Consider the following 23266-nt stretch of genomic DNA (forward strand, 5'->3'; position numbering starts at 1 on the left):
TTAAACGGACTGACACCGTTACAAAGTCAGTGAAATGTAGTATTTGAAACTGTCTCTATTTCTTAAGCGCGCGCTAACGGCTAGGATTGGTCCCACAGTAAAAAATGACTTATTAATCTAAGTGTTTAAAGAAGTGCTACCACAGCGCCCAGTGTAATCGCTGAGTTCCGGCAATCATGTCAAATTGAGAAGAATGTTATTTCTTGGAGTCCAATTTTCTCATTTATCACATTTATTAGGTCACAGTCCACAGTTAGTTCAATTATGTCCCACAGTCAATCGTTTCATTGTTAAAAGCGATACAACCTAGTAATATCAAAAAATATCGCTAAATACATGTTGGTACGAATATGTGACCCAACCGTTGTAACTCAAACGGACTGGCACCGTTAGAAAGTCAATGAAATGTAGTTTATGAAACTGTCGACATTTCTTCAGCGCGCGATAACGGCTAGGATTGGTCTCACAGTGAAGAATGACTTATTTATCTAAATTTTTAAATGAAGCGATACCTCAGCGCCCAGTGTAATCGCTGAGTTCTGGCAATTACGTCAAATTAAGAAGAATGTTATTTGTTGGAGTCCAGTTGACTCACTTATAGCATTTATAAGGTCACAGTTCAAAATCAGTTCAATTTAGTCCAACAGTCAATCGTTTCACTGTTAAAAGCGATGTAACTTAGTAATATGAGAAAAATATCGCTAAATACATGTTGGTACGAGTATGTGACCCAACCGTTGAAACTTAAACGGACTGACACCGTTACAAAGTCAGTGAAATGTAGTATTTGAAACTGTCTCTCTTTCTTAAGCGCGCGCTAACGGCTAGGATTGGTCCCACAGTAAAAAATGACTTATTAATCTAAGTGTTTAAAGAAGTGCTACCACAGCGCCCAGTGTAATCGCTGAGTTCCGGCAATCATGTCAAATTGAGAAGAATTTTATTTCTTGGAGTCCAATTTTCTCATTTATCACATTTATTAGGTCACAGTCCACAGTTAGTTCAATTAATCCCACAGTCAATCGTTTCATTGTTAAAAGCGATACAACCTAGTAATATCAAAAAATATCGCTAAATACATGTTGGTACGAATATGTGACCCAACCGTTGTAACCCAAACGGACTGGCACCGTTAGAAAGTCAATGAAATGTAGTTTATGAAACTGTCGATATTTCTTCAGCGCGCGATAACGGCTAGGATTGGTCTCACAGTGAAGAATGACTTATTTATCTAAATTTTTAAATGACGCGATACCTCAGCGATCAGTGTAATCGCTGAGTTCCGGCAATCCCGACAAATTAAGAAGAATGTTATTTCTTAGAGTCCAATTGTCTCATTTATCACATTTATCAGGTCACAGTCCAAAGTTAGTTCAACTAAGTCCCACAGTCAATCGTTTCATTGTTAAAAGCGATGCAACCTAGTAATATCAAAAAAAATATCGCTAAATACATGTTGGTACGAATATGTGACGCCACCGTTGAAACCCAAACGGACTGACACCGTTAGAAAGTCAATAAAATGTAGTTTTTGAAACTGTCGCTATTTCTTCAGCGCTTGCTAACGGATAGGACTGGTTCCACAGTAAATGATGACTTATTTATCTAAATTTTTAAATGAAGCGCTACAACAGCGCCCAGTGTAATCGCTGAGTTTCGGCAATCATGTCAAATTAAGAAGAATGTTATTTCTTGGAGTCCAAATGTCTCCTTTATCACATTTATCAGGTGACAGTCCAAAGTTAGTTCAAATAAGTCCCACAGTCAATCGTTTCATATTTAAAAGCGATGCAACCTAGTAGTATTAGGAAAATAGCGCTAAATACATGTTGGTACGAGTATGCGACCAAACCGTCGCAACTCAAGCGGACTGACACCGTTAGAAAGTCAATGAAATGTAGTTTTTGAAACTGCCGCTATTTCTTCAGCGCGCGATAATGACTTATTAATCTAAGTTTTTAAATGAAGTGCTACCACAGCGCCCAGTGTAATCGCTGAGTTCCGGCAATCATGTCAAATTGAGAAGAATGTTATTTCTTGGAGTCCAATTTTCTCATTTATCACATTTATTAGGTCACAGTCCAAAGTTAGTTCAAATGAGTACCACAGTCAATCCTTTCATTGTTAAAAGCGATGCAACCTAGTAATATGAGAAAAATATCGCAAAGTACATGTTGGTACGAATATGTGACCCAACCGTTGTAACTCAAACGGACTGACACCGTTAGAAAGGCAATGAAATGTAGTATTTGAAACTGTCTCTATTTCTTAAGCGCGCGCTAACGGCTAGGATTGGTCCCACAGTAAAAAATGACTTATTAATCTAAGTGTTTAAAGAAGTGCTACCACAGCGCCCAGTGTAATCGCTGAGTTCCGCAATCATGTCAAATTGAGAAGAATGTTATTTCTTGGAGTCCAATTGTCTCATTTATCACATTTATTAGGTCACAGTCCAATGTTAGTTCAATTAAGTCTCACAGTCAATCGTTTCATAGTTAAAAGCGATGCAACTTAGTAATATCAGAAAAATAGCGCTAAATACATGTTGGTACGAATAGGTGACCAAACCGTTGTAACTCAATCGGACTGACACCGTTAGAAAGTCAATAAAATGTAGTTTTTGAAACTGTCGCTATTTCTTCAGCGCTTGCTAACGGATAGGACTGGTTCCACAGTAAATGATGACTTATTTATCTAAATTTTTAAATGAAGCGCTACAACAGCGCCCAGTGTAATCGCTGAGTTTCGGCAATCATGTCAAATTAAGAAGAATGTTATTTCTTGGAGTCCAAATGTCTCCTTTATCACATTTATCAGGTGACAGTCCAAAGTTAGTTCAAATAAGTCCCACAGTCAATCGTTTCATATTTAAAAGCGATGCAACCTAGTAGTATTAGGAAAATAGCGCTAAATACATGTTGGTACGAGTATGCGACCAAACCGTCGCAACTCAAGCGGACTGACACCGTTAGAAAGTCAATGAAATGTAGTTTTTGAAACTGCCGCTATTTCTTCAGCGCGCGATAATGACTTATTAATCTAAGTTTTTAAATGAAGTGCTACCACAGCGCCCAGTGTAATCGCTGAGTTCCGGCAATCATGTCAAATTGAGAAGAATGTTATTTCTTGGAGTCCAATTTTCTCATTTATCACATTTATTAGGTCACAGTCCAAAGTTAGTTCAACTAAGTCCCACAGTCAATCGTTTCATTGTTAAAAGCGATGCAACCTATTAATATCAAAAAAAATATCGCAAAGTACATGTTGGTACGAATATGTGACCCAACCGTTGTAACTCAAACGGACTGACACCGTTAGAAAGGCAATGAAATGTAGTATTTGAAACTGTCTCTATTTCTTAAGCGCGCGCTAACGGCTAGGATTGGTCCCACAGTAAAAAATGACTTATTAATCTAAGTGTTTAAAGAAGTGCTACCACAGCGCCCAGTGTAATCGCTGAGTTCCGCAATCATGTCAAATTGAGAAGAATGTTATTTCTTGGAGTCCAATTGTCTCATTTATCACATTTATTAGGTCACAGTCCAATGTTAGTTCAATTAAGTCTCACAGTCAATCGTTTCATAGTTAAAAGCGATGCAACTTAGTAATATCAGAAAAATAGCGCTAAATACATGTTGGTACGAATAGGTGACCAAACCGTTGTAACTCAATCGGACTGACACCGTTAGAAAGTCAATAAAATGTAGTTTTTGAAACTGTCGCTATTTCTTCAGCGCTTGCTAACGGATAGGACTGGTTCCACAGTAAATGATGACTTATTTATCTAAATTTTTAAATGAAGCGCTACAACAGCGCCCAGTGTAATCGCTGAGTTTCGGCAATCATGTCAAATTAAGAAGAATGTTATTTCTTGGAGTCCAAATGTCTCCTTTATCACATTTATCAGGTGACAGTCCAAAGTTAGTTCAAATAAGTCCCACAGTCAATCGTTTCATATTTAAAAGCGATGCAACCTAGTAGTATTAGGAAAATAGCGCTAAATACATGTTGGTACGAGTATGCGACCAAAATTGGACTCCAAGAAATAACATTCTTCTCAATTTGACATGATTGCCGGAACTCAGGGATTACACTGGGCGCTGTGGTACCACTTCATTTAAAAACTTAGATTAATAAGTCATTTTTTACTGTGGGACCAATCCCAGCCGTTATCGCGCGCTGAAGAAATAGCGACAGTTTCAAAAACCACATTTTATTGATTTTTCTAATGGTGTCAGTCCGTTTGAGTTACAACGGTTGTGTCACAAATTTGTACCAACATGTATTTAGCGATATTTTTTTTGATATTACTAGGTTGCATCGCTTTTAACAATGAAACGATTGACTGTGGGACTTAGTTGAACTAACTTTGGACTGTGACCTAATAAATGTGATAAATGAGAAAATTGGACTCCAAGAAATAACATTCTTCTCAATTTGACATGATTGCCGGACCTCAGCGATTACACTGGGCGCTGTGGTAGCACTTCATTTAAGAACTTAGATTAATAAGTCATTATCGCGCGCTGAAGAAATAGCGACAGTTTCAAAACTACATTTCATTGCCTTTCTAACGGTGTCAGTCCGTTTGAGTTACAACGGTTGGGTCACATATTCGTACCAACATGTACTTTGCGATATTTTTCTCATATTACTAGGTTGCATCGCTTTTAACAATGAAAGGATTGACTGTGGTACTCATTTGAACTAACTTTGGACTGTGACCTAATAAATGTGATAAATGAGAAAATTGGACTCCAAGAAATAACATTCTTCTCAATTTGACATGATTGCCGGAACTCAGCGATTACACTGGGCGCTGTGGTAGCACTTCATTTAAAAACTTAGATTAATAAGTCATTATCGCGCGCTGAAGAAATAGCGGCAGTTTCAAAAACTACATTTCATTGACTTTCTAACGGTGTCAGTCCGCTTGAGTTGCGACGGTTTGGTCGCATACTCGTACCAACATGTATTTAGCGCTATTTTCCTAATACTACTAGGTTGCATCGCTTTTAAATATGAAACGATTGACTGTGGGACTTATTTGAACTAACTTTGGACTGTCACCTGATAAATGTGATAAAGGAGACATTTGGACTCCAAGAAATAACATTCTTCTTAATTTGACATGATTGCCGAAACTCAGCGATTACACTGGGCGCTGTTGTAGCGCTTCATTTAAAAATTTAGATAAATAAGTCATCATTTACTGTGGAACCAGTCCTATCCGTTAGCAAGCGCTGAAGAAATAGCGACAGTTTCAAAAACTACATTTTATTGACTTTCTAACGGTGTCAGTCCGATTGAGTTACAACGGTTTGGTCACCTATTCGTACCAACATGTATTTAGCGCTATTTTTCTGATATTACTAAGTTGCATCGCTTTTAACTATGAAACGATTGACTGTGAGACTTAATTGAACTAACATTGGACTGTGACCTAATAAATGTGATAAATGAGACAATTGGACTCCAAGAAATAACATTCTTCTCAATTTGACATGATTGCGGAACTCAGCGATTACACTGGGCGCTGTGGTAGCACTTCTTTAAACACTTAGATTAATAAGTCATTTTTTACTGTGGGACCAATCCTAGCCGTTAGCGCGCGCTTAAGAAATAGAGACAGTTTCAAATACTACATTTCATTGCCTTTCTAACGGTGTCAGTCCGTTTGAGTTACAACGGTTGGGTCACATATTCGTACCAACATGTACTTTGCGATATTTTTTTTGATATTAATAGGTTGCATCGCTTTTAACAATGAAACGATTGACTGTGGGACTTAGTTGAACTAACTTTGGACTGTGACCTAATAAATGTGATAAATGAGAAAATTGGACTCCAAGAAATAACATTCTTCTCAATTTGACATGATTGCCGGAACTCAGCGATTACACTGGGCGCTGTGGTAGCACTTCATTTAAAAACTTAGATTAATAAGTCATTATCGCGCGCTGAAGAAATAGCGGCAGTTTCAAAAACTACATTTCATTGACTTTCTAACGGTGTCAGTCCGCTTGAGTTGCGACGGTTTGGTCGCATACTCGTACCAACATGTATTTAGCGCTATTTTCCTAATACTACTAGGTTGCATCGCTTTTAAATATGAAACGATTGACTGTGGGACTTATTTGAACTAACTTTGGACTGTCACCTGATAAATGTGATAAAGGAGACATTTGGACTCCAAGAAATAACATTCTTCTTAATTTGACATGATTGCCGAAACTCAGCGATTACACTGGGCGCTGTTGTAGCGCTTCATTTAAAAATTTAGATAAATAAGTCATCATTTACTGTGGAACCAGTCCTATCCGTTAGCAAGCGCTGAAGAAATAGCGACAGTTTCAAAAACTACATTTTATTGACTTTCTAACGGTGTCAGTCCGATTGAGTTACAACGGTTTGGTCACCTATTCGTACCAACATGTATTTAGCGCTATTTTTCTGATATTACTAAGTTGCATCGCTTTTAACTATGAAACGATTGACTGTGAGACTTAATTGAACTAACATTGGACTGTGACCTAATAAATGTGATAAATGAGACAATTGGACTCCAAGAAATAACATTCTTCTCAATTTGACATGATTGCGGAACTCAGCGATTACACTGGGCGCTGTGGTAGCACTTCTTTAAACACTTAGATTAATAAGTCATTTTTTACTGTGGGACCAATCCTAGCCGTTAGCGCGCGCTTAAGAAATAGAGACAGTTTCAAATACTACATTTCATTGCCTTTCTAACGGTGTCAGTCCGTTTGAGTTACAACGGTTGGGTCACATATTCGTACCAACATGTACTTTGCGATATTTTTCTCATATTACTAGGTTGCATCGCTTTTAACAATGAAAGGATTGACTGTGGTACTCATTTGAACTAACTTTGGACTGTGACCTAATAAATGTGATAAATGAGAAAATTGGACTCCAAGAAATAACATTCTTCTCAATTTGACATGATTGCCGGAACTCAGCGATTACACTGGGCGCTGTGGTAGCACTTCATTTAAAAACTTAGATTAATAAGTCATTATCGCGCGCTGAAGAAATAGCGGCAGTTTCAAAAACTACATTTCATTGACTTTCTAACGGTGTCAGTCCGCTTGAGTTGCGACGGTTTGGTCGCATACTCGTACCAACATGTATTTAGCGCTATTTTCCTAATACTACTAGGTTGCATCGCTTTTAAATATGAAACGATTGACTGTGGGACTTATTTGAACTAACTTTGGACTGTCACCTGATAAATGTGATAAAGGAGACATTTGGACTCCAAGAAATAACATTCTTCTTAATTTGACATGATTGCCGAAACTCAGCGATTACACTGGGCGCTGTTGTAGCGCTTCATTTAAAAATTTAGATAAATAAGTCATCATTTACTGTGGAACCAGTCCTATCCGTTAGCAAGCGCTGAAGAAATAGCGACAGTTTCAAAAACTACATTTTATTGACTTTCTAACGGTGTCAGTCCGTTTGGGTTTCAACGGTGGCGTCACATATTCGTACCAACATGTATTTAGCGATATTTTTTTTGATATTACTAGGTTGCATCGCTTTTAACAATGAAACGATTGACTGTGGGACTTAGTTGAACTAACTTTGGACTGTGACCTGATAAATGTGATAAATGAGACAATTGGACTCTAAGAAATAACATTCTTCTTAATTTGTCGGGATTGCCGGAACTCAGCGATTACACTGATCGCTGAGGTATCGCGTCATTTAAAAATTTAGATAAATAAGTCATTCTTCACTGTGAGACCAATCCTAGCCGTTATCGCGCGCTGAAGAAATATCGACAGTTTCATAAACTACATTTCATTGACTTTCTAACGGTGCCAGTCCGTTTGGGTTACAACGGTTGGGTCACATATTCGTACCAACATGTATTTAGCGATATTTTTTGATATTACTAGGTTGTATCGCTTTTAACAATGAAACGATTGACTGTGGGATTAATTGAACTAACTGTGGACTGTGACCTAATAAATGTGATAAATGAGAAAATTGGACTCCAAGAAATAAAATTCTTCTCAATTTGACATGATTGCCGGAACTCAGCGATTACACTGGGCGCTGTGGTAGCACTTCTTTAAACACTTAGATTAATAAGTCATTTTTTACTGTGGGACCAATCCTAGCCGTTAGCGCGCGCTTAAGAAATAGAGACAGTTTCAAATACTACATTTCACTGACTTTGTAACGGTGTCAGTCCGTTTAAGTTTCAACGGTTGGGTCACATACTCGTACCAACATGTATTTAGCGATATTTTTCTCATATTACTAAGTTACATCGCTTTTAACAGTGAAACGATTGACTGTTGGACTAAATTGAACTGATTTTGAACTGTGACCTTATAAATGCTATAAGTGAGTCAACTGGACTCCAACAAATAACATTCTTCTTAATTTGACGTAATTGCCAGAACTCAGCGATTACACTGGGCGCTGAGGTATCGCTTCATTTAAAAATTTAGATAAATAAGTCATTCTTCACTGTGAGACCAATCCTAGCCGTTATCGCGCGCTGAAGAAATGTCGACAGTTTCATAAACTACATTTCATTGACTTTCTAACGGTGCCAGTCCGTTTGAGTTACAACGGTTGGGTCACATATTCGTACCAACATGTATTTAGCGATATTTTTTGATATTACTAGGTTGTATCGCTTTTAACAATGAAACGATTGACTGTGGGACATAATTGAACTAACTGTGGACTGTGACCTAATAAATGTGATAAATGAGAAAATTGGACTCCAAGAAATAACATTCTTCTCAATTTGACATGATTGCCGGAACTCAGCGATTACACTGGGCGCTGTGGTAGCACTTCTTTAAACACTTAGATTAATAAGTCATTTTTTACTGTGGGACCAATCCTAGCCGTTAGCGCGCGCTTAAGAAATAGAGACAGTTTCAAATACTACATTTCACTGACTTTGTAACGGTGTCAGTCCGTTTAAGTTTCAACGGTTGGGTTACATACTCGTACCAACATGTATTTAGCGATATTTTTCTCATATTACTAAGTTACATCGCTTTTAACAGTGAAACGATTGACTGTGGGACTAAATTGAACTGATTTTGAACTGTGACCTTATAAATGCTATAAGTGAGTCAACTGGACTCCAACAAATAACATTCTTCTTAATTTGACGTAATTGCCGGACTCAGCGATTGCACTGGGCGCTGTGGTAGCGCTTCATTTAAAAGTTTAAATAAATCAGTCATTTGTTACTGTGGGACCAATCCTAGCCGTTATTGCGCGCTGAAGAACTAGCGACAGTTTCAAAAACTACATTTTATTGACTTTCTAACGGTGTCAGTCCGTTTGAGTTTCAACGCTGGCGTCACATATTCGTACCAACATGTATTTAGCGATATTTTTTTTGATATTACTAGGTTGCATCGCTTTTAACAATGAAACGCTAGACTGTGGTACTTATTTGAACTAACTTTAGACTGTGACCTAATAAATGTGATAAATGAGAAAATTGGACTCCAAGAAATAACATTCTTCTCAATTTGACATGATTGCCGGAACTCAGGGATTACACTGGGCGCTGTGGTACCACTTCATTTAAAAACTTAGATTAATAAGTCATTTTTTACTGTGGGACCAATCCCAGCCGTTATCGCGCGCTGAAGAAATAGCGACAGTTTCAAAAACTACATTTTATTGACTTTCTAATGGTGTCAGTCCGTTTGAGTTACAACGGTTGTGTCACATATTCGTACCAACATGTATTTAGCGATATTTTTTTTGATATTACTAGGTTGCATCGCTTTTAACAATGAAACGATTGACTGTGGGACTTAGTTGAACTAACTTTGGACTGTGACCAAATAAATGTGATAAATGAGAAAATTGGACTCCAAGAAATAACATTCTTCTCAATTTGACATAATTGCCGAAACTCAGCGATTACACTGGGCGCTGTGGTAGCGCTTCATTTACAAATTTAGATAAATAAGTCATGCTTTACTGTGGGACCAATCCTAGACGTTATCGCGCGCTGAAGAACTATCGACAGTTTCATAAACTACATTTCATTGACTTTCTAACGGTGCCAGTCCGTTTGAGTTACAACGGTTGGGTCACATATTCGTACCAACATGTATTTAGCGATATTTTTTGATATTACTAGGTTGTATCGCTTTTAATAATGAAACGATTGACTTTGGGACTTAATTGAACTAACTGTGGACTGTGACCTAATAAATGTGATAAATGAGAAGATTGGACTCCAAGAAATAACATTCTTCTCAATTTGACATGATTGCCGGAACTCAGCGAATACACTTGGCGCTGTGGTAGCACTTCATTTAAAAACTTAGATTAATAAGTCATTATCGCGCGCTGAAGAAATAGCGACAGTTTCAAAAACTACATTTCATTGCCTTTCTAACGGTGTCAGTCCGTTTGAGTTACAACGGTTGGGTCACATATTCGTACCAACATGTACTTAGCGATATTTTTCTCATATTACTAGGTTGCATCGCTTTTAACAGTGAAACGATTGACTGTGGGACTAAATTGAACTGATTTTGGACTGTGACCTTATAAATGCTATAAGTGAGCCAACTGGACTCCAACAAATAACATTCGTCTTAATTTGACGTAATTGCCGGACTCAGCGATTGCACTGGGCGCTGTGGTAGCGCTTCATTTAAAAGTTTAAATAAATCTGTCATTTTTTACTGTGGGACCAATCCTAGCTGTTATTGCACGCTGAAGAAATAGCGACAGTTTCAAAAACTACATTTTATTGACTTTCTAACGGTGTCAGTCCGTTTGAGTTTCAACTCTGGCGTCACAGATTCGTACCAACATGTATTTAGCGATATTTTTTTGATATTACTAGGTTGCATCGCTTTTAACAATGAAACGCTTGACTGTGGTACTTATTTGAACTAACTTTGGACTGTCACCTAATAAATGTGATAAATGAGAAAATTGGACTCCAAGAAATAACATTCTTCTCAATTTGACATGATTGCCGGAACTCAGGGATTACACTGGGCGCTGTGGTACCACTTCATTTAAAAACTTAGATTAATAAGTCATTTTTTAATGTGGGACCAATCCCAGCCGTTATCGCGCGCTGAAGAAATAGCAACAGTTTCAAAAACTACATTTTATTGACTTTCTAATGGTGTCAGTCCGTTTGAGTTACAACGGTTGTGTCACATATTCTTACCAACATGTATTTAGCGATATTTTTTTTGATATTACTAGGTTGCATCGCTTTTAACAATGAAACGATTGACTGTGGGACTTAGTTGAACTAACTTTGGACTGTGACCAAATAAATGTGACAAATGAGAAAATTGGACTCCAAGAAATAACATTCTTCTCAATTTGACATGATTGCCGAAACTCAGCGATTACACGGAGCGCTGTGGTAGCGCTTCATTTAAAAAGTTGGATAAATAAGTCATCATTTACTGTGGAACCAATCCTATCCGTTATCGAGCGCTGAAGAAATAGCGACAGTTTGATAAACTACCTTTCATTGACTTTCTAACGGTGCCAGTCCGTTTGAGTTACAACGGTTGGGTCACATATTCGTACCAACATGTATTTAGCGATATTTTTTGATATTACTAGGTTGTATCGCTTTTAACAATGAAACGATTGACTGTGGGACTTAATTGAACTAACTGTGGACTGTGACCTAATAAATGTGATAAATGAGAAGATTGGACTCCAAGAAATAACATTCTTCTCAATTTGACATGATTGCCGGAACTCAGCGAATACACTTGGCGCTGTGGTAGCACTTCATTTAAAAACTTAGATTAATAAGTCATTATCGCGCGCTGAAGAAATAGCGACAGTTTCAAAAACTACATTTCATTGCCTTTCTAACGGTGTCAGTCCGTTTGAGTTACAACGGTTGGGTCACATATTCGTACCAACATGTATTTAGCGATATTTTTTTTGATATTACTAGGTTGCATCGCTTTTAACAATGAAACGATTGACTGTGGGACTTAGTTGAACTAACTTTGGACTGCGACCAAATAAATGTGACAAATGAGAAAATTGGACTCCAAGAAATAACATTCTTCTCAATTTGACATGATTGCCGAAACTCAGCGATTAGACTGGGCGCTGTGGTAGCGCTTCATTTAAAAATTTAGATAAATAAGTCATGCTTTACTGTGGGACCAATCCTAGACGTTATCGCGCGCTGAAGAACTATCGACAGTTTCATAAACTACATTTCATTGACTTTCTAACGGTGTCAGTCCGTTTGAGTTACAACGGTTGGGTCACATATTCGTACCAACATGTATTTAGCGATATTTTTGTTTAAAATTACTAGCTTGCATCGCTTTTAACTATGAAACGATTGACTGTGAGACTTAATTGAACTAACTTTTGACTGTGACCTAGTAAATGTGATAAATGAGAAAATTGGACTCCAAGAAATAACATTCTTCTCAATTTGACATGATTGCCGGAACTCAGCGAATACACTTGGCGCTGTGGTAGCACTTCATTTAAAAACTTAGATTAATAAGTCATTATCGCGCGCTGTAGAAATAGCGACAGTTTCAAAAACTACATTTCATTGCCTTTCTAACGGTGTCAGTCCGTTTGAGTTACAACGGTTGGGTCACATATTCGTACCAACATGTACTTAGCGATATTTTTCTCATATTACTAGGTTGCATCGCTTTTAACAGTGAAACGATTAACTGTGGGACTAAATTGAACTGATTTTGGACTGTGACCAAATAAATGTGATAAATGAGAAAATTGGACTCCAAGAAATAACATTCTTCTCAATTTGACATGATTGCCGAAACTCAGCGATTACACTGGGCGCTGTGGTAGCGCTTCATTTAAAAATTTAGATTAATAAGTCATGCTTTACTGTGGGACCAATCCTAGACGTTATCGCGCGCTGAAGAACTATCGACAGTTTCAAAAACTACATTTCATTGACTTTCTAACGGTGTCAGTCCGTTTGAGTTAAAACGGTTGGGTCACATATTCGTACCAACATGTATTTAGCGATATTTTTGTTTAAAATTACTAGCTTGCATCGCTTTTAACAATGAAACAAATGATTGTGGGACTTAATTGAACAAACTTTGGACTGTGACCTGATAAATGTGATAAATGAGACAATTGGATTCCAAGAAATAACATTCTTCTTAATTTGACGTGATTGCCAGAACTCAGCGATTACACTGGGCGCTGTTGTAGCGCTTCATTTAAAAATTTGGATAAATAAGTCATCATTTACTGTGGAACCAATCCTATCCGTTATCGAGCGCTGAAGAAATAGCGACAGTTTCAAAAACTACATTTCATTGACTTTCTAACGGTGTCAGTCCGTTTGAGTTACAACGGTTTGGTCACCTATTCGTACCAACATGTATTTAGCGCTATTTTTCTGATATTACTAAGTTGCATCGCTTTTAACTATGAAACGATTGACTGTGAGATTTAATTGAACTAACTTTGGACTGTGACCTAATAAATGTGATAAATAAGAAAATTGGACTCCAAGAAATAACATTCTTCTCAATTTGACATGATTGCCGGAACTCAGCGATTACACTGGGCGCTGTGGTAGCACTTCTTTAAACACTTAGATTAATAAGTCATTTTTTACTGTGGGACCAATCCTAGCCGTTAGCGCGCGCTTAAGAAATAGAGACAGTTTCAAATACTACATTTCACTGACTTTTTAACTGTGTCAGTCCGTTTGAGTTTCAACGGTTGGGTCACATATTCGTACCAACATGTATTTAGCGATACTTTTCTCATATTACTAAGTTACATCGCTTTTAACAGTGAAACGATTGACTGTGGGACTAAATTGAACTGCTTTTGAACTGTGACCTGATAAATGTGATAAATGAGACAATTGGATTCCAAGAAATAACATTCTTCTTAATTTGACGTGATTGCCAGAACTCAGCGATTACACTGGGCGCTGTTGTAGCGCTTCATTTAAAAATTTGGATAAATAAGTCATCATTTACTGTGGAACCAATCCTATCCGTTATCGAGCGCTGAAGAAATAGCGACAGTTTCAAAAACTACATTTCATTGACTTTCTAACGGTGTCAGTCCGTTTGAGTTACAACGGTTTGGTCACCTATTCGTACCAACATGTATTTAGCGCTATTTTTCTGATATTACTAAGTTGCATCGCTTTTAACTATGAAACGATTGACTGTGAGATTTAATTGAACTAACTTTGGACTGTGACCTAATAAATGTGATAAATGAGAAAATTGGACTCCAAGAAATAACATTCTTCTCAATTTGACATGATTGCCGGAACTCAGCGATTACACTGGGCGCTGTGGTAGCACTTCTTTAAACACTTAGATTAATAAGTCATTTTTTACTGTGGGACCAATCCTAGCCGTTAGCGCGCGCTTAAGAAATAGAGACAGTTTCAAATACTACATTTCACTGACTTTTTAACTGTGTCAGTCCGTTTGAGTTTCAACGGTTGGGTCACATATTCGTACCAACATGTATTTAGCGATACTTTTCTCATATTACTAAGTTACATCGCTTTTAACAGTGAAACGATTGACTGTGGGACTAAATTGAACTGCTTTTGAACTGTGACCTTATAAATGCTATAAGTGAGTCAACTGGACTCCAACAAATAACATTCTTCTTAATTTGTCGGGATTGCCGGAACTCAGCGATTACACTGGGCGCTGAGGTATCGCTTCATTTAAAAATTTAGATAAATAAGTCATTCTTCACTGTGAGACCAATCCTAGCCGTTATCGCGCGCTGAAGAAATATCGACAGTTTCATAAACTACATTTCATTGACTTTCTAACGGTGCCAGTCCGTTTGAGTTACAACGGTTGGGTCACATATTCGTACCAACATGTATTTAGCGATATTTTTTGATATTACTAGGTTGCATCGCTTTTAACAATGAAACGCTTGACTGTGGTACTTATTTGAACTAACTTTAGACTGTGACCTAATAAATGTGATAAATGAGAAAATTGGACTCCAAGAAATAACATTCTTCTCAATTTGACATGATTGCCGGAAATCAGGGATTACACTGGGCGCTGTGGTACCACTTCATTTAAAAACTTAGATTAATAAGTCATTTTTTACTGTGGGACCAATCCCAGCCGTTATCGCGCGCTGAAGAAATAGCGACAGTTTCAAAAACTACATTTTATTGACTTTCTAATGGTGTCAGTGCGTTTGAGTTACAACGGTTGTGTCACATATTCGTACCAACATGTATTTAGCGATATTTTTTTTGATATTACTAGGTTGCATCGCTTTTAACAATGAAACGATTGACTGTGGGACTTAGTTGAACTAACTTTGGACTGTGACTAAATAAATGTGATAAATGAGAAAATTGGACTCCAAGAAATAACATTCTTCTCAATTTGACATGATTGCCGAAACTCAGCGATTACACTGGGCGCTGTGGTAGCGCTTCATTTAAAAATTTAGATAAATAAGTCATGCTTTACTCTGGGACCAATCCTAGACGTTATCGCGCGCTGAAGAACTATCGACAGTTTGATAAACTACATTTCATTGACTTTCTAACGGTGCCAGTCCGTTTGAGTTACAACGGTTGGGTCACATATTCGTACCAACATGTATTTAGCGATATTTTTTGATATTACTAGGTTGTATCGCTTTTTTCAATGAAACGATTGACTGTGGGACTTAATTGAACTAACTGTGGACTGTGACCTAATAAATGTGATAAATGAGAAGATTGGACTCCAAGAAATAACATTCTTCTCAATTTGACATGATTGCCGGAACTCAGCGAATACACTTGGCGCTGTGGTAGCACTTCATTTAAAAACTTAGATTAATAAGTCATTATCGCGCGCTGAAGAAATAGCGACAGTTTCAAAAACTACATTTCATTGCCTTTCTAACGGTGTCAGTCCGTTTGAGTTACAACGGTTGGGTCACATATTCGTACCAACATGTACTTAGCGATATTTTTCTCATATTACTAGGTTGCATCGCTTTTAACAGTGAAACGATTGACTGTGGGACTAAATTGAACTGATTTTGGACTGTGACCTTATAAATGCTATAAGTGAGCGAACTGGACTCCAACAAATAACATTCTTCCTAATTTGACGTAATTGCCGGACTCAGCGATTGCACTGGGCGCTGTGGTAGCGCTTCATTTAAAAGTTTAAATAAATCTGTCATTTTTTACTGTGGGACCAATCCTAGCCGTTATTGCGCGCTGAAGAAATAGCGACAGTTTCAAAAATTACATTTTATTGACTTTCTAACGGTGTCAGTCCGTTTGAGTTTCAACGCTGGCGTCACATATTCGTACCAACATGTATTTAGCGATATTTTTTTGATATTACTAGGTTGCATCGCTTTTAACAATGAAACGCTTGACTGTGGTACTTATTAGAACTAACTTAGGACTGTGACCTAATAAATGTGATAAATGAGAAAATTGGACTCCAAGAAATAACATTCTTCTCAATTTGACATGATTGCCGGAACTCAGGGATTACACTGGGCGCTGTGGTACCACTTCATTTAAAAACTTAGATTATTAAGTCATTTTTTAATGTGGGACCAATCCCAGCTGTTATCGCGCGCTGAAGAAATAGCGACAGTTTCAAAAACCACATTTTATTGACTTTCTAATGGTGTCAGTCCGTTTGAATTACAACGGTTGTGTCACATATTCGTACCAACATGTATTTAGCGATATTTTTGTTTAAAAATACTAGCTTGCATCGCTTTTAACAATGAAACAAATGATTGTGGGACTTAATTAAGCAAACTTTGGGCTGTGACCTGATAAATGTGATAAATGAGAAAATTGGACTCCAAGAAATAACATTCTTCTTAATTTGACGTGATTGCCAGAACTCAGCGATTACACTGGGCGCTGTTGTAGCGCTTCATTTAAAAATTTGGATAAATAAGTCATCATTTACTGTGGAACCAATCCTATCCGTTATCGAGCGCTGAAGAAATAGCGACAGTTTCAAAAACTACATTTCATTGACTTTCTAACGGTGTTAGTCCGTTTGAGTTACAACGGTTTGGTCACCTATTCGTACCAACATGTATTTAGCGCTATTTTTCTGATATTACTAAGTTGCATCGCTTTTAACTATGAAACGATTGACTGTGAGACTTAATTGAACTAACTTTGGACTGTGACCTAATAAATGTGATAAATGAGAAAATTGGACTCCAAGAAATAACATTCTTCTCAATTTGACATGATTGCCGGAACTCAGCGATTACACTGGGCGCTGTGGTAGCACTTCTTTAAACACTTAGATTAATAAGTCATTTTTTACTGTGGGACCAATCCTAGCCGTTAGCGCGCGCTTAAGAAATAGAGACAGTTTCAAATACTACATTTCACTGACTTTGTAACGGTGTCAGTCCGTTTGAGTTTCAACGGTTGGGTCACATATTCGTACCAACATGTATTTGGCGATATTTTTCTCATATTACTAAGTTACATCGCTTTTAACAGTGAAACGATTGACTGTGGGACTAAATTGAACTGATTTTGAACTGTGACCTTATAAATGCTATAAGTGAGTCAACTGGACTCCAACAAATAACATTCTTCTTAATTTGACATGATTGCCGGAACTCAGCGATTACACTGGGCGCTGTGGTAGCACTTCTTTAAACACTTAGATTAATAAGTCATTTTTTACTGTGGGACCAATCCTAGCCGTTAGCGCGCGCTTAAGAAATAGAGACAGTTTCAAATACTACATTTCACTGACTTTGTAACGGTGTCAGTCCGTTTGAGTTTCAACGGTTGGGTTACATATTCGTACCAACATGTATTTGGCGATATTTGTCTCATATTACTAAGTTACATCGCTTTTAACAGTGAAACGATTGACTGTGGGACTAAATTGAACTGATTTTGAACTGTGACCTTATAAATGCTATAAGTGAGTCAACTGGACTCCAACAAATAACATTCTTCTTAATTTGACGTAATTGCCGGACTCAGCGATTGCACTGGGCGCTGTGGAAGCGCTTCATTTAAAAGTTTAAATAGATCAGTCATTTTTTTACTGTGGGCCAATCGTAGCCGTTATTGCGCGCTGAAGAAATAGCGACAGTTTCAAAAACTACATTTTATTTTTTATCTAAGTTTTTAAATGAAGTGCTACCACAGCGCCCAGTGTAATCGCTGAGTTCCGGCAATCATGTCAAATTGAGAAGAATGTTATTTCTTGGAGTCCAATTTTCTCATTTATCACATTTATTAGGTCACAGTCCAAAGTTAGTTCAAATGAGTACCACAGTCAATCCTTTCATTGTTAAAAGCGATGCAACCTAGTAATATGAGAAAAATATCGCAAAGTACATGTTGGTACGAATATGTGACCCAACCGTTGTAACTCAAACGGACTGACACCGTTAGAAAGGCAATGAAATGTAGTTTTGAAACTGTCGCTATTTCTTCAGCGCGCGATAATGACTTATTAATCTAAGTTCTTAAATGAAGTGCTACCACAGCGCCCAGTGTAATCGCTGAGGTCCGGCAATCATGTCAAATTGAGAAGAATGTTATTTCTTGGAGTCCAATTTTCTCATTTATCACATTTATTAGGTCACAGTCCAAAGTTAGTTCAACTAAGTCCCACAGTCAATCGTTTCATTGTTAAAAGCGATGCAACCTAGTAATATCAAAAAAAATATCGCTAAATACATGTTGGTACAAATTTGTGACACAACCGTTGTAACTCAAACGGACTGACACCATTAGAAAAATCAATAAAATGTGGTTTTTGAAACTGTCGCTATTTCTTCAGCGCGCGATAACGGCTGGGATTGGTCCCACAGTAAAAAATGACTTATTAATCTAAGTTTTTAAATGAAGTGGTACCACAGCGCCCAGTGTAATCCCTGAGTTCCGGCAATCATGTCAAATTGAGAAGAATGTTATTTCTTGGAGTCCAATTTTCTCATTTATCACATTTATTAGGTCACAGTCTAAAGTTAGTTCAAATAAGTACCACAGTCAAGCGTTTCATTGTTAAAAGCGATGCAACCTAGTAATATCAAAAAAAATATCGCTAAATACATGTTGGTACGAATATGTGACGCCAGCGTTGAAACTCAAACGGACTGACACCGTTAGAAAGTCAATAAAATGTAGTTTTTGAAACTGTCGCTATTTCTTCAGCGCGCAATAACGGCTAGGATTGGTCCCACAGTAAAAAATAACTGATTTATTTAAACTTTTAAATAAAGCGCTACCACAGCGCCCAGTGCAATCGCTGAGTCCGGCAATTACGTCAAATTAAGAAGAATGTTATTTCTTGGAGTCCAGTTGACTCACTTATAGCATTTATAAGGTCACAGTTCAAAATCAGTTCAATTTAGTCCCACAGTCAATCGTTTCACTGTTAAAAGCGATGTAACTTATTAATATGAGAAAAATATCGCTAAATACATGTTGGTACGAATATGTGACCCAACCGTTGAAACTCAAACGGACTGACACCGTTACAAAGTCAGTGAAATGTAGTATTTGAAACTGTCTCTATTTCTTAAGCGCGCGCTAACGGCTAGGATTGGTCCCACAGTAAAAAATGACTTATTAATCTAAGTGTTTAAAGAAGTGCTACCACAGCGCCCAGTGTAATCGCTGAGTTCCGCAATCATGTCAAATTGAGAAGAATGTTATTTCTTGGAGTCCAATTGTCTCATTTATCACATTTATTAGGTCACAGTCCAAAGTTAGTTCAATTAAGTCTCACAGTCAATCGTTTCATAGTTAAAAGCGATGCAACTTAGTAATATCAGAAAAATAGCGCTAAATACATGTTGGTACGAATAGGTGACCAAATCGTTGTAACTCAATCGGACTGACACCGTTAGAAAGTCAATAAAATGTAGTTTTTGAAACTGTCGGTATTTCTTCAGCGCTCGCTAACGGATAGGACTGGTTCCATAGTAAATGATGACTTATTTATCTAAATTTTTAAATGAAGCGCTACCACAGCGCCCAGTGTAATCGCTGAGTTTCGGCAATCATGTCAAATTAAGAAGAATGTTATTTCTTGGAGTCCAATTGTCTCCTTTATCACATTTATCAGGTGACAGTCCAAAGTTAGTTCAAATAAGTCCCACAGTCAATCGTTTCATAGTTAAAAGCGATGCAACCTAGTAATATTAGAAAAATAGCGCTAAATACATGTTGGTACGAGTATGCGACCAAACCGTCGTAATTAAACGGACTGACACCGTTAGAAAGTCAATGAAATGTAGTTTTTGAAACTGTCGCTATTTCTTCAGCGCGCGATAATGACTTATTAATCTAAGTTTTTAAATGAAGTGCTACCACAGCGCCCAGTGTAATCGCTGAGTTCCGGCAATCATGTCAAATTGAGAAGAATGTTATTACTTGGAGTCCAATTTTCTCATTTATCACATTTATTAGGTCACAGTCCAAAGTTAGTTCAACTAAGTCCCACAGTCAATCGTTTCATTGTTAAAAGCGATGCAACCTAGTAATATCAAAAAAAATATCGCTAAATACATGTTGGTACGAATATGTGACCCAACCGTTGTAACTCAAACGGACTGACACCGTTAGAAAGTCAATGAAATGTAGTTTATGAAACTGTTGATAGTTCTTCAGCGCGCGATAACGTCTAGGATTGGTCCCACAGTAAAGCATGACTTATTTATCTAAATTTTTAAATGAAGCGCTACCACAGCGCCCAGTGTAATCGCTGAGTTTCGGCAATCATGTCAAATTAAGAAGAATGTTATTTCTTGGAGTCCAAATGTCTCCTTTATCACATTTATCAGGTCACAGTCCAAAGTTAGTTCAAATAAGTCCCACAGTCAATCGTTTCATATTTAAAAGCGATGCAACCTAGTAGTATTAGAAAAATAGCGCTAAATACATGTTGGTACGAGTATGCGACCAAACGGTCGCAACTCAAGCGGACTGACACCGTTAGAAAGTCAATGAAACGTAGTTTTTGAAACTGCCGCTATTTCTTCAGCGCGCGATAATGACTTATTAATCTAAGTTTTTAAATGAAGTGCTACCACAGCGCCCAGTGTAATCGCTGAGTTCCGGCAATCATGTCAAATTGAGAAGATTGTTATTTCTTGGAGTCCAATTTTCTCATTTATCACATTTACTTGGTCACAGTCCAAAGTTAGTTCAACTAAGTCCCACAGTCAATCGTTTCATTGTTAAAAGCGATGCAACCTAGTAATATCAAAAAAAATGTCGCTAAATACATGTTGGTACGAAAATGTGACACAACCGTTGTAACTCAAACGGACTACCACCATTAGAAAATCAATAAAATGTAGTTTTTGAAACTGTCGCTATTTCTTCAGCGCGCGATAACGGCTGGGATTGGTCCCACAGTAAAAAATGACTTATTAATCTAAGTTTTTAAATGCAGTGGTACCACAGCGCCCAGTGTAATCCCTGAGTTCCGGCAATCATGTCAAATTGAGAAGAATGTTATTTCTTGGAGTCCAATTTCCTCATTTATCACATTTATTAGGTCACAGTCCAAAGTTAGTTCAAATAAGTACCACAGTCAATCCTTTCATTGTTAAAAGCGATGCAACCTAGTAATATGAGAAAAGTATCGCAAAGTACATGTTGGTACGAATATGTGACCCAACCGTTGTAACTCAAACGGACTGACACCATTAGAAAAATCAATAAAATGTAGTTTTGAAACTGTCGCTATTTCTTCAGCGCGCGATAATGACTTATTAATCTAAGTTTTTAAATGAAGTGGTACCACAGCGCCCAGTGAAATCGCTGAGGTCCGGCAATCATGTCAAATTGAGAAGAATGTTATTTCTTGGAGTCCAATTTTCTCATTTATCACATTTATTAGGTCACAGTCTAAAGTTAGTTCAAATAAGTACCACAGTCAAGCGTTTCATTGTTAAAAGCGATGCAACCTAGTAATATCAAAAAAAATATCGCTAAATACATGTTGGTACGAATATGTGACGCCAGCGTTGAAACTCAAACGGACTGACACCGTTAGAAAGTCAATAAAATGTAGTTTTTGAAACTGTCGCTATTTCTTCAGCGCGCAATAACGGCTAGGATTGGTCCCACAGTAAAAAATGACTGATTTATTTAAACTTTTAAATGAAGCGCTACCACAGCGCCCAGTGCAATCGCTGAGTCCGGCAATTACGTCAAATTAAGAAGAATTTTATTTGTTGGAGTCCAGTTGACTCACTTATAGCATTTATAAGGTCACAGTTCAAAATCAGTTCAATTTAGTCCCACAGTCAATCGTTTCACTGTTAAAAGCGATGTAACTTAGTAATATGAGAAAAATATCGCTAAATACATGTTAGTACGAGTATGTGACCCAACCGTTGAAATTTAAACGGACTGACACCGTTACAAAGTCAGTGAAATGTAGTATTTGAAACTGTCTCTATTTCTTAAGCGCGCGCTAACGGCTAGGATTGGTCCCACAGTAAAAAATGACTGATTAATCAAGTGTTTGAAGAAGTGCTACCACAGCGCCCAGTGTAATCGCTGAGTTCCGGCAATCATGTCAAATTGAGAAGAATGTTATTTCTTGGAGTCCAATTTTCTCATTGATCACATTTATTAGGTCACAGTCCACAGTTAGTTCAATTAAGTCCCACAGTCAATCGTTTCATTGTTAAAAGCGATACAACCTAGTAATATCAAAAAATATCGCTAAGTACATGTTGGTACGAATATGTGACCCAACCGTTGTAACTCAAACGGACTGGCACCGTTAGAAAGTCAATGAAATGTAGTTTTTGAAACTGTCGCTATTTCTTCAGCGCGCGATAACGGCTGGGATTGGTCCCACAGTAAAAAATGACTTATTTATCTAAGTGTTTAAAGAAGTGCTACCACAGCGCCCAGTGTAATCGCTGAGTTCCGGCAATCATGTCAAATTGAGAAGAATGTTATTTCTTGGAGTCCAATTTTCTCATTTATCACATTTATTAGGTCACAGTCCACAGTTAGTTCAATTAAGTCCCACAGTCAATCGTTTCATTGTTAAAAGCGATACAACCTAGTAATATCAAAAAATATCGCTAAATACATGTTGGTACGAATATGTGACCAAACCGTTGTAACTCAAACGGACTGGCACCGTTACAAAGTCAATGAAATGTAGTTTTTGAAACTGTCGCTATTTCTTCAGCGCTCGATAACGGCTGGGATTGGTCCCACAGTAAAAAATGACTT

Source organism: Hydractinia symbiolongicarpus, unplaced genomic scaffold (assembly GCF_029227915.1).
Source record: "Hydractinia symbiolongicarpus strain clone_291-10 unplaced genomic scaffold, HSymV2.1 HiC_scaffold_16, whole genome shotgun sequence".
NCBI classification, from domain to species: Eukaryota; Metazoa; Cnidaria; class Hydrozoa; order Anthoathecata; family Hydractiniidae; genus Hydractinia; species Hydractinia symbiolongicarpus.